Source organism: Tenrec ecaudatus, chromosome 10 (genome assembly GCF_050624435.1).
Source record: "Tenrec ecaudatus isolate mTenEca1 chromosome 10, mTenEca1.hap1, whole genome shotgun sequence".
Taxonomy (NCBI): domain Eukaryota; kingdom Metazoa; phylum Chordata; class Mammalia; order Afrosoricida; family Tenrecidae; genus Tenrec; species Tenrec ecaudatus.
Genome location: NC_134539.1, coordinates 136,510,033 through 136,521,994, shown reverse-complemented (window position 1 = coordinate 136,521,994; position 11,962 = coordinate 136,510,033).

Sequence of the window (11,962 nt, the reverse complement as noted above, 5' to 3'; positions counted from 1 at the left end):
CATTGGTGTTCTCAAAAGTAAATGTCTTTATTAATTTATTCAAAAATATTTATTGGGTAGATAGTATGTGGTAGATTCTGTTATAGGTACAGTGATAACAACAAGGATCAAGACACAAAAAATTCTTCACTAATGGAGATTACATCCTCCTGGTCTTTCTCAACAAAAACCACCAATGTGTTTCTTTTTAAACAGTTATCTGTACACGTTTCCACGAACGGTTGTACCTAGTATTTTTCTTTGTGTTTTTATTGATTTGAATGAGATCGAGTTGGGGGACCCCTTTTGTAGATGGTGACATCTGTGGGACAAATGGTGACCCAGTCCCCAGGAGGGCAGAGTTTTACTAACAAAACACTCTATCCTTCAAATGTAGAGCCTCACATAGCTTTCTAAGTTTGGAGAGAGAGCTGCAGGTGCAGACTCACCGATGAGGAACAGAATAGAGATCAATCGCCAGCTGGTTACACAGGGTGACCACTAAACAGAATGGTATCCCACCATGCAAAACAGCTACTACACCTAGTAAGTGAATTGAATAAGAACACAAGCTATAAAGTCAGTATGTATGAATCAATTCTATTTTGTATACCTACGGTGTATTTAAATTTGACCCAAAAAATGATCCCACTATAAAAACATAAAACACTGAATCTTTGTTGAAGATCTCTGACTCAAAATCTACCCAACTTTTACCAAAATAAAATTTAAAACCTCAGTGGAGACCTATGCCACTTTCATACACTAGAATACTCCATGCTGTTAAGACGTTAATTTTCCTTTAACCCACATAAAGATTCCATGCCATCCCAATCAAAACATCAGGAAGTTTTACAATATAAATTCACAAGCTGATTTTAAAATTAGAATGCTGTAAAACTCCAAAGCCATCTTGGAAAAAAATACAAAGAGGCTTAGAAGAGGAAAAGAGAAAGGTTTTCACTGTAACTAACAAAGAAAACCCCAACACAGTGATGCTGACAGCAATGGGAGGAGAGCGCGGGACAGAGCTGCTATTTCATTCTATTGTCCATGGGGCAGCTGAGGGGACACCACCCTGACGGCCCCAACCACAACAACATGCTATTTATGAGAGGCACAACTAAAACAACAAAGAAAAATGCAAAAATTAAAGAGGATAAAGAAAGATATACCATGAAAAGGCCAAATAATAAAGTAAGGGCTCAGAACCTTTACACCAAACAAGATCAAGTCAAACCTCCCAAAAGCTTTTTTATGCTAAAAATTACAATGAAAGCTACATAGATAAAATTTCAGAAAGAGAATCTACAAATGATATAAGGAAAAGGGTGCACATTAGAAATTCACTGTGCAAATTACACTATGTAATTCAAGTGATAACACATAGAGACAAATTAATTAAAATATAGAATAACTAAATAATGATCAGTAAGATAAATCCTATAGATAGGCATCAAACTTTCAACTCCCATCTTGGAAAATAGCCCCTCTCTTGTGTTTGCTTTGGTGGTGCAGTGGTTATGTGTTGGGCTGCTTGCTGCAAGGTCACAAGTTCAAAACCACAGCCACTCTGTGGGAGAAAGATGAGGCTGTGTATACCTAGAAAGAGTTATAGGCCCCCAAACCCACAGGGAGTTTTTCTACCCTGCCTTATAGGGTTGCCGTAAGTCAGAACTGACTTGATGAAGTGAGTCCCCCCGACCCCCATTTATTCAGCAAATATTAATTGAATGTCTTCACAGGACCAGTTTGGTCTGGGTGTTCAAAACACTATCATGGCCACAGAAAATAGCTCTTGTTTCTAAGTGCAGAAAAAGTCCTACAGCCTGAGTACGATCAAAGGATTTTAAATAAAATCCATGATGAGAGGTGATGATGTATTACAGTTTAAATTCTGAGCACTAAATTTGCAGAAAGCAAACGTACAGTGAAACCCCTAAATCCATTTTTAGTCTCCACATAGATTCAGTCTCCATTGAATTATTTCTCACCTGGACATTGGATGTCTAGTCAAGTACCCCCTCAATGCAAAAACACTTTATTCTACTAAACTGACATTCAATGATGCTCACCTTCCCAACAAGATCACTGAAGACAAAGTGGGTGCATAAGTAAATGTGGTGAAGAAAGCTGATGGTGCCGGCTACCAAAAAATATAGCATCTGGAGTCTTAAAGTCTTGAAGGTAAACAAGTGGCCATCTAGCTCAGAAGCAACAAAGGCCACTTGGAAGAAGTACACCAACTTGTGTGATCACGAGGTGTTGATAGGATCAGCTACCAGGCATCAAAAAACAAAAAGTCATTATCATTGTGATTGAGGGGAAGTACAGATTGGAGACCCAAGACCCATCTGTAGGCAACTAGACATCCCCTTGCAGTAGAATCATGGGGAGACAAGCCAGTCAGGGTGCAGTATAACACCAATGAAACATACAACTTTCCTCTAGTTCTTTAATGCTTCCTGCCCATCCCCCTCACACTATCATGATCCCAATTCTACCTTACAAATGTGGCTAGACCAGAGGATGAACACTGGTACTGGTACAGATAAGGAAGCACAGGGAATGCAAGACAGATAAAGCATTTAAGACCAATAATGTGAGTAGTGATACCAGGAGAGGAAGAGGAAGGTAGGGGAGAAAGGGGGAATCAATCACGATGATCCACATATAATCCCCTCCCGTGGGGATGGACAACAGAAAAGTGGATGAACAGAGACATCAGACAGTGTAAGATATGAGAAAATCATAATAATTTATACATTTTCAAGGGTTCATGAGTAAGGGGGAGGGAGAGGAAAAAATGAGGAGCTGATACCAAGGGCTCAAGTAGAAGGCAAATATTTTGAGAATGACGAGGGCACCAAATGTATGAATGTGCTCGACACAATTGATGGATGTATGGATTGTGATAAGAGTTGTATGTGTCCCCAATAAAGTGATTTAAAAAATAATTTCTGACCATTAACAGACACTGTAAATAGCCTTGCCCTTAAGCACAGTGCATTAAAAAGTGGATGACTACCACCCCTCTGGTCAGCCAGGGTGTAAGCTGGGTATGCCTTTACTGGAAACTAGAGTACTGGGGTCCAAGAGCCATGAGTTGTACCCTGACTGCCTTGATTGGAGATCCCAGTGCTGGGGTGGGTATTCAAGACATTATCAAAGTCACACAGAGAATAACCCTTATTTCTAAGTGCACACCATTTATAACAATAGCCTGGAAGCACGGGTTCATGGGTATCATTGAATAAGGTGTATTGTGTTCACTAAATGGGATACTTAGTGGCTAAAAATGGAATGATCAATGAGTGAGATACTACTCTGGAGCAATGGGTGGGGCCTCTTATGAAGTGACAGAGCTACAGGAGAGTAGGGTGTGGACAGTGTGCATCCATTGACTGAAGAAATGGAGAAGCTGCAAATATACAAATACAGGAACACGAAATCCTTAAATTAAGAGAGAGGCTTATTCATGGGAGAAGGAAGGGGAAGGGAAACAGAAGTAAAATTGTTTGGACTTGCATAATTCTGTATAATTAACATGGAATCATAAATATTTAACATAATTACAAAACAAAATTAAATGCGAACGTAATGCCTAGAAATGAAAAGAAAACACCGATGATATACTTGGCTGTAAGCATGATGATACGAGCAGGTAGAAACAGTGTTCAGCTTTGGTGTTTCCCATCCAGCTGAAGACAAGCTCCATCAGAGCAGCCCAGTGTTTGAGTTAGAGCCAGCCCCAGGTGCTGAAAGAGGAACAGATGAGGCTTAATCCGCATGCCAAGAAAACCATCACAAAGGAGAGGGCATCTACACTAGAACTTAAGGGAAGAAGAATTTGTTGAGCTCAGGTGAAAAAGAACTATCCTCAAAGGAAAGGTGTCCATAAACTTTGCCAATCAGCATAAGACATACCAACCGTAACTTCCTTCCCTGTGAACTCACGGAGATTACCAAGGGCCCTGTAGGATCTTTAGAAGAAGTAGGGACAATAGTTACAAAGCAGTTTGCAGAATATTTGACAATCACCGGACAGATAGGAGTTGCCTGTGTTATCTCAGTTTTTCCTGAAAACCCATGAAACTTCAATGCATAATACTTGCTTTGGATCCCACAGTTACGGTGATTTTTAAATTTTTTCCCAAATCCTTCCTATCAATCGATAGTTTTGGAGACTGAGTTCTTTACTGAGCAGCTGGTGGTTTCAAACTGCTGACCTTGCAGTTAGTCTGACCTGTAACCAGGTCTCCACAACAAAGGTTTATCTGTGCATAGTTCTTGTCCAAGTAGATTGTCTTGAACTTACCTTTGTTGAGACTTAGCATTTCAAAACGCAAGGAAAGAATGGTTTAACTGAAACGTTCTGTGTAAATGCAAAACCCACTGTGTATGTTGCTCATGAAAAGATATGTGTGGATTGTGAGAAGCATTGTAGGAGCCCCCAATAAAATAATTTTTAAAAAAAAGATAAGTCATGCATGTAGAAAGTGTTGAAGTGGTGTCAGTTATGCTACATACATTCTCAACACTAACAAAAGAACAATGAAATATGTAGTAATAATAATAAAAATTATGAACAAGAAATTCCTACGAGACAGTTCTTCTCGGTCACATGAATCAGCATGGACTCCTTGCTTCACAACAGTAATAAAAATCCCAAACCAACTCATTGCTATTACGTTCCTGCTGACTCAGAGCGACCATGTAGGACGATGGAGAAGAATTCACCCTTTGAGGTTTTGAGCCTCTAACTGTTCACAGGAGCAGGGAGCCCATCTTTCTCCCAAGGACCTGTGGTGATTTCAAACTGCTGACCTTGCGTTTAGCTTCTGAATGCCTAACCACAACACCACCAGGATGTGCAACAATAATATATTTACACAAATCAAATTTTTATTTAAAAAGAGTTTCCACCCCAACCGACCCTCTGCCAAAAACTCTATGTGGAGAAAAGAGGCCTGGTGATGTACAAGGCTATGCCCTGGGCTGCTACCCGCAAGGTTGGGTGTTCGAACCCAGCATGCGTTTCTCGGGAGAAAGATGAGGTGGCCTGCTCCCATAAAGACTTAGAGTCTCAGAATCCTGAAGGAGCAGTTCTGCTTTGTCCTGCTGGGTTGCTGTGAGTCAGACTATCATGTGGAAGTGGTTAGATCAGAGAAGATTCCCGGGAGGGGGGTCATATTCATCAATGGGTGTTTCTTGTTGTAAAGGAATGCACTGGAGCTACTGCCTCGGGAAGAGTCAAAACTTAGGAAAAACTGGAACTTTTGGAGCAATCGCTTATCTCTCCAATTAGATAGAAACACACACAAAAGATGGGTCTTTCACCCTGGGTCCTCATCAGCACCCCTGGTGGTAGAGCAGGGGGTTAGCCACTGGGACAAACAGGTGCAGCATGACCAGGGCTAAGCTCATCGTGTTATCCCAGACTCAGGAGGAGAAGAGGGGAGAGGGGTTTGACAATATGTAAACCTCTGTCATCGGAGACCATTTGGCATCCCCAATGTAGAAGACAAAGGACGACCAGGAAAGTAGTCTCACAGGACTTAACAAGACCCAATGAGTCATAGCCTGGAAGAAGAGGAAACGATGTCACCCTAATTGTTGACATATTTACCTGCTAAACACGAGTGTTCATCTAACAAAATTAACTAAGGGAAGACAACAAGGAAACAATGCTCCTCATCGAGACATGAGCAGCTGCTTAGCTACTCGGAAGAATATAAAAGGGGGAAAGGGGTGAGGAGACTTTCAGATTCCAGAACCTCACTCTCCTCTAAACACACCCAGAACCTCCATCCTCCGACACCATGGTCAACTCCTGTTGTGGCTCCGTCTGCTCTGACCAGGGCTGTGGTCAAGGCCAGGAGACCTGCTGCTGCAGGCCCAGCTGCTGTGTGTCCAGCTGCTGCAGGCCCAGCTGCTGTGTGTCCAGCTGCTGCAGGCCTCAGTGCTGCCAGTCTGTGTGCTGCCAGCCCACCTGCTGCCGCCCCTCCTGCTGTGTGTCTAGCTGCTGCCGCCCCAGCTGCTGTGGATCTAGCTGCTGCAGGCCCAGCTGCTGCATTTCCAACTGCTGCCGCCCCAGCTGCTGTGTGTCCAGCTGCTGCAGGCCTCAGTGCTGCCAGTCTGTGTGCTGCCAGCCCACCTGCTGCAGGCCCAGCTGCTGCATCTCCAGCTGCTGCCGCCCCTCCTGCTGTGGCTCCAGCTGCTGTGGGTCCAGCTGCTGCCGCCCCTCCTGCTGCCCCTGCTGCTGCCTCCGCCCAGTCTGTGGCCAAGTCTCCTGCCACTCCACCTGCTACCGCCCAACCTGTGTCATCTCCACCTGCCCCCGCCCCACCTGCTGTGCTGTCCCTGACTGCTGAGCTGCTGCCTAGACCCACCCCTTCCTTCACTCTCCACGCCCCCTACACACACAGCCCCTTCTGTGGTGCTGCCTATTCAGGCTAGCATCTCAGATGCTAGCTCTTATTCGGATTTTCCAATGAATTTCTATTTCACAGTTGCTGCTCCCCCAATTTACCTGCTCCCCAAGTATGTCATTCCTGTTTGCCAAAATAAACCATTTTCCTGAATAGAAAATGCTGTGTGCTTGTGCTCTTCCTTATTCTACATTCAGTCTCGATCATTGCATTTTACCTAGGACAGGCGATGAAACTTGGTCAATTTTACAATAGAGATGGAATCACGTTAGGAACGGTCTAGTTTTCCAGAGCAGTCCCTTTCGTTCTTAACAAGATTGAAATCCTCAGCATGGTGTGGACAAAACAAAAACAGGAAAGTAACTTTCTTTAAGATGGGAACAATTAATGGTCTGGAGGGCAATAATTTTCTGGTATATCTGTAATTGGAAGGAGAAGCTAAAGGCATTGATTTGGGACGTCATAATGAAAGGTTTGGAGTGATAGATCAGAATTAAAGAATATATGTGAGAACCAGAAGGTGTCAATAGCAGCCTATAAATATACTCTCATCTCCTGAATCCACAGGGCAGAACAAACAGAGTCGAGTCTAGACTTCGTCAGAGAGACAGCAGAGCTCCAGAGATAGTTGGCCTCTCCTCTGAATCCATCCCATCTTGACAAGGTCAGGGCCCTATTGGGAAAGAAAGGCTGAGGGTGTCTGGGACGATCCATTGGAAAAGTCTTGAGTGCCCATATCTTCCTTGAAGAAATTCTGGTCTCGTCAAAGGAGCTTTATCCTGCCTATGGAAGTTTAGCGACACCTACTTTCTTGAGGATGATTCGGAGACCTTAGTATTAAAAGATAGCCCAGGCCCCCATCAGCATCTCCTCCCATCAGCATGTCATCTTTGCCACGGCAAGTAGAGAGTTGCGACCCAGCACGTCCAAACATCAGCTGCACCTGCTAGTGGAGTCTACAGCTCCCAGGACTTGCAGGAGCCGAAGGCTTGTTCTTTTGTTAATTTTTAGATTTTGTTGTTGTTGCTACTGAAAATATATAAGACAAAGCATGCAGGATGTTCCTGGTTTCCTTTCTTGCCAAGTCAGCAGTTTCTATGCATACACAGAGACATTGATGATATTATCCGATTTAATGGCTGTAAACTGCCCTTTCTGAGTGGTCTCTCTCTCCTTAACACAAATTCACTGGCCCCGCAGCTTCCTACCAAATCTTGTGAGTTGCTGCTGTCAGTTAGATACAGGAGGAAGTCCAAAAGTATTGCTGCAAAATCACTTAGAAACAAAACTATCTAGCTCTACAGGGATGTGAAGTTTTGCTATCAGCCAGTGTCATGGAACGTGGATCAATGAGGTTAACATTTAGCACCTTGCCATTTGCTCTCCCTTTTGATCCGTGCATTGTAACTTGTATTCTGGTTTTTTTCTTCTTTCTTTTAGATCGAGGGTTTTGTTTTGTTGTCATTTTTTTTCTTGCATGGCTTTCTTTATATGAAATCCAATTTAATTTAAAAAAACCCTCACTACCATGAAGTTAATTCTGTCTCCTAGTAATCCTAGGAGAACTGTCCTTGTGGGTTTCAGAGACTGGAACTCTCTGTGGGAGTAGAAGCCTCATCGTTCTCTCTCAGAGTAGGTGGTGGTTTTGAACTGCTAACCTGGCAATTAGCAGCCCAAAATGGAACCACCACGAGGGCTTCTCATATGAAATCCAGAATAGTCAAATCTGTAGAGACAGTTATTAGATTAATAGTTTCTCAGGGTCATGGCAGACCAGATGGCAGAGAAATAGGGAGCTAATAATAATCAGTATGAGAATGAATTAAATGTTCTAAAATTGGTTACAGTGATGATGGCACAACTATTTTTAAATATTTAAATTATTGAAATTTATGGTTTGCGGATATCAATAAAATTTAAGTTTTAAAAAAGAGTACCTACGAAACATAAAATAATTCAAAAGTAAAGAAATAAATCTAGGTTTATATACTTCTGAGGATGGTGTTTCTATTTCTCTAATATCTCCCAAAAGAAGTCTCTACTCTTCTATTCACATCACGTCAAAACAGCAGTTCTGGCTTCCTTAAAGGACTTACTAGGCAGGGCTCTTTAGAGAAACCAAACCAGGACACTTATGATTTTATATATATATGGAAAAGGAATATAACATCAAATTGATCCACACAGCAGTCCAGAGGCTCAGCTCAACTCACTCTTGTGGAACAGTTAATATATTGGAAGCCCTTCAACTTGCTTGGGCTGCTGGGTCCAAAGTCAAGGAAGCAGACAGTGGAGTCCTCCCTTAGGCGAGGCAGGCAGAGTCTGCCTGCAGACAGCAAACAGCAGGGCGGGTCCACAATAGTCAGTAGCTCAGGAGCTTAGGGAAGCAGGCCCAGATGGCGTATTGAACTCAAATAATGCCAGGTGACAGAATCCACCAGCCTCAAGCTCAAGCACTATGCACACCAGCAGTGTGGTGAAGTAGGTCCGAAAGGAGCCTCAAGCTCTAGCAACACGATCCACAGGTTGGCTTGGCCCACAGGTAGTATAGCATAAAGGTTGAGGCAGAGAACTAGCTAAAGCAGCAGCACACGGGTCCGATCACCAGAGAGCAAGAGAGATGGATGCGGGCCTTGCAGAGCCATTTCTCTCTTTGCCCTCCAATCAAATTGCGACCTGATTAATCTCTGCCCACATGTTCCTTTTGGCCAGGTTGGCACAATAAACCTATCTATCACAGGACTCAATTCATGTTCATTTAAACTGTTACTTGAGATTGTGGGACAAAAATGTGTGAAGGGGCCAGATCCTGGCTGTAGGGTGATGAGGGTAAGGTTTCCCAAACAGTTCTCACAGGACGGCCCTTGCCACCCTCAGACAGTGAGAAGGTGCACTGCTGTGATGGAAAAATACTCCTCTGAATGATGCTCCCGGTTTCCTTTCTCACCAAAGCAATTCCCAATTTTTGTGTGATTGTCATGTGCCTTCAAGGAATGCTATCAAGATTACACCTTTGTCATCTCAATGGAAGATCGCTAAAACCTTTTGAGTGGACCTTTCTGTCTTGAATTTAACCGACCGAGCAGATTCCCTTGAAAACCTCTAGTTTCATCGGAGTTTTCTTCCTGAAGACTTCCTTAGGAGGCTCAGGTAAGTGTATTACTCAGAGCCATTGCCCTCACTGATCACAGAGACACGTTGAAACCCATTTTGTTTGGAATCAGTCCATGTGTATGACTTGGAACTCTAGAAGCCATGCTCTTGGACTGACCCGCATGCTGTTAGTAATGTTAAGCATCACAGAGCCTGTTCTGATCCATAGCAACCCTATACACAGCAGAATGAAACTACACCCAGTCCCTGTCATCCTCACCACGGTTCCTATGATTGAGCCCATGGCTGTCGCCACAGTGCCAATCCCTCTCCTTGAGAGCCGCCTTCTTTTCCACTCCCCCTCCACTTTAACAAGCATGATGTCCTTCTCCAGGGACTAGTCTCGCCGGACACGTCCAAAGAATGTAAGAGACGTCTTGCCATCCTTGCCTCTATGGAGCACTCTGGCCATACTGGTTCCAAGACAGAGTTGTTTATCCTTTAGGCCATCCATGGTACTTTCCATAATCTTCGCCAGCACCACAATCCAAGTGCGCTGATTCTTCTTTGGCTTTCCTTATTCAATGTCCAACTTTCACATGCACATGAGGCCACTGAAAACACCAGGGCTCGGGTCAGGGGCAACATAGTCCTCCAAGTCACATCGCTGTTTCTCAACCCTCTAAAGACGTCTTCTGCAGCAAGGCAACTTGTCCTTTACCATCTTGACTGCTGCTTCCTTGAGCACTGGTTGTGGATCCAAGCAAGGCAAAGTCCTTAACAACGTCAACCTTTTTCTTCCCATTAATCATGATGTTGCTTATTGATTGAGTTGTGAGGATTTGGGTCTATTTTATATGGAGTTGCAATCCATACTGAAGGCTGCACCTGGATCTTCATCAGCAAATGCTTCAAGTCCTCCTCACTTGCAGTAAACAAGGTTGTGTCAAGGTTGTTAACACGCCTTCCTCTAAACCTGATGCTGCATTCTTCTTCGTATAATCCAGCTTCTCTGATTATTTGCTCAGAATTCAGACTGGATAAGTATGGTGACAGGATACCACCTTGACACACACCTTTAAAAAAATTTTTAAACAATGTGAGATGTCAGCCAAATCCACACAGAAGGACATCAGCCAGTGTGATCAAAGAATGACTGACGATAAAATACAAGATTAGAGAGGGGATTGTGTCAGCACTTACATCCTGAGCACCCAGTTGACAGAAGGCGAAGTCCCCAAATCCATTTGCAGAGCCCCTACAAGGACTAAATCTCCATTGCATTCCCTCGGTCAGTTGACCAAGGATATGAATAGTCTTGCCCCCACCCAGAGTACATTGGAATGTGGATTACTGCAGACATAATTTCAGTCAATTCTAACATCTTAACATTATTTTTCCTTTTAACTAATTTTCAACGTGTTCTAATTTTTATTACAGCCTGCTATCTTGTAGGCTGAAGCTTTTCTGTGTTTTATTTTGTTGTAGTGCTGGGTGTGTGTTGTTTTGTCATTGTTTGGTTCCTTTTCTTTGAATGATTTTATTTAAATGAAACAGGACAGGTAAATCGATTGAGATGACACCTAGATTGATAGTTTATTGGTGGTGTAGTGATTACTTGTTGTGCTGCTAAGCACAGGTCTGACGTTCAAAACCACCAGTCACTTCTCAGGAGAAAGAGTTTTCAATTCCCATAAATAGAGTCTTGGAAGCTCACCAAGGCAGTGCTACCCTGTCAAAAGGGTCACAATGAGTTGGCATCAATTCAGCAGCAGTAAGAGTTTTGAGCAGGATTACTGCAGGAGAAGTTGAGGGGAAATGGCAATTTAATAACAATAGCTACAAAAATGAGGCAAATGTTCTAAAATTGATCGGGGTGATGGATGGATGGATATACAATGCTCTTCAATATACTCAAATATTGACTTGTATGATATGTGAATTATAGGTCAAAATTGTTTTAAAAACAGTAGATAGAATCCAATAAGATAGCAAAACGTAACATACTGTGACCCATTGGGATTTATACCAGGTGCAGGAGGTTTAGTTCAGCATTAGGAGAACAACCAAATTAATCAACCACAGAAATGAAACAAAGGGCAAAGAGAGACATGAGCATATCAACGGATGCAGAAAAGGCTTTTGACAAAAATCCAACATCCATTCCTGATAAAAACACTCAACAAAGTAGAAACAGAAAGGAAATCCCTTCACATAAAAAGAACACACATTCAGTTCCAACAGCTGGCATTGCTCTCCTCAGAAAGAAACAGAAAGCAGTCCCCTTGCAAATGGGAACCAGACAAGGCTGCTCTTTAATACCACTTCAGTATTGCGCTGGAAGTGTCAGCCAGAGTTAGAAGTGAAAGAAGGCATATTAAAGACATCCAGTTTGGCAGAGAAAAAATAAGATGCTCTCTATTTTCAGGTGGTATGGTCCTAAAGGGTCACTAAGAGTG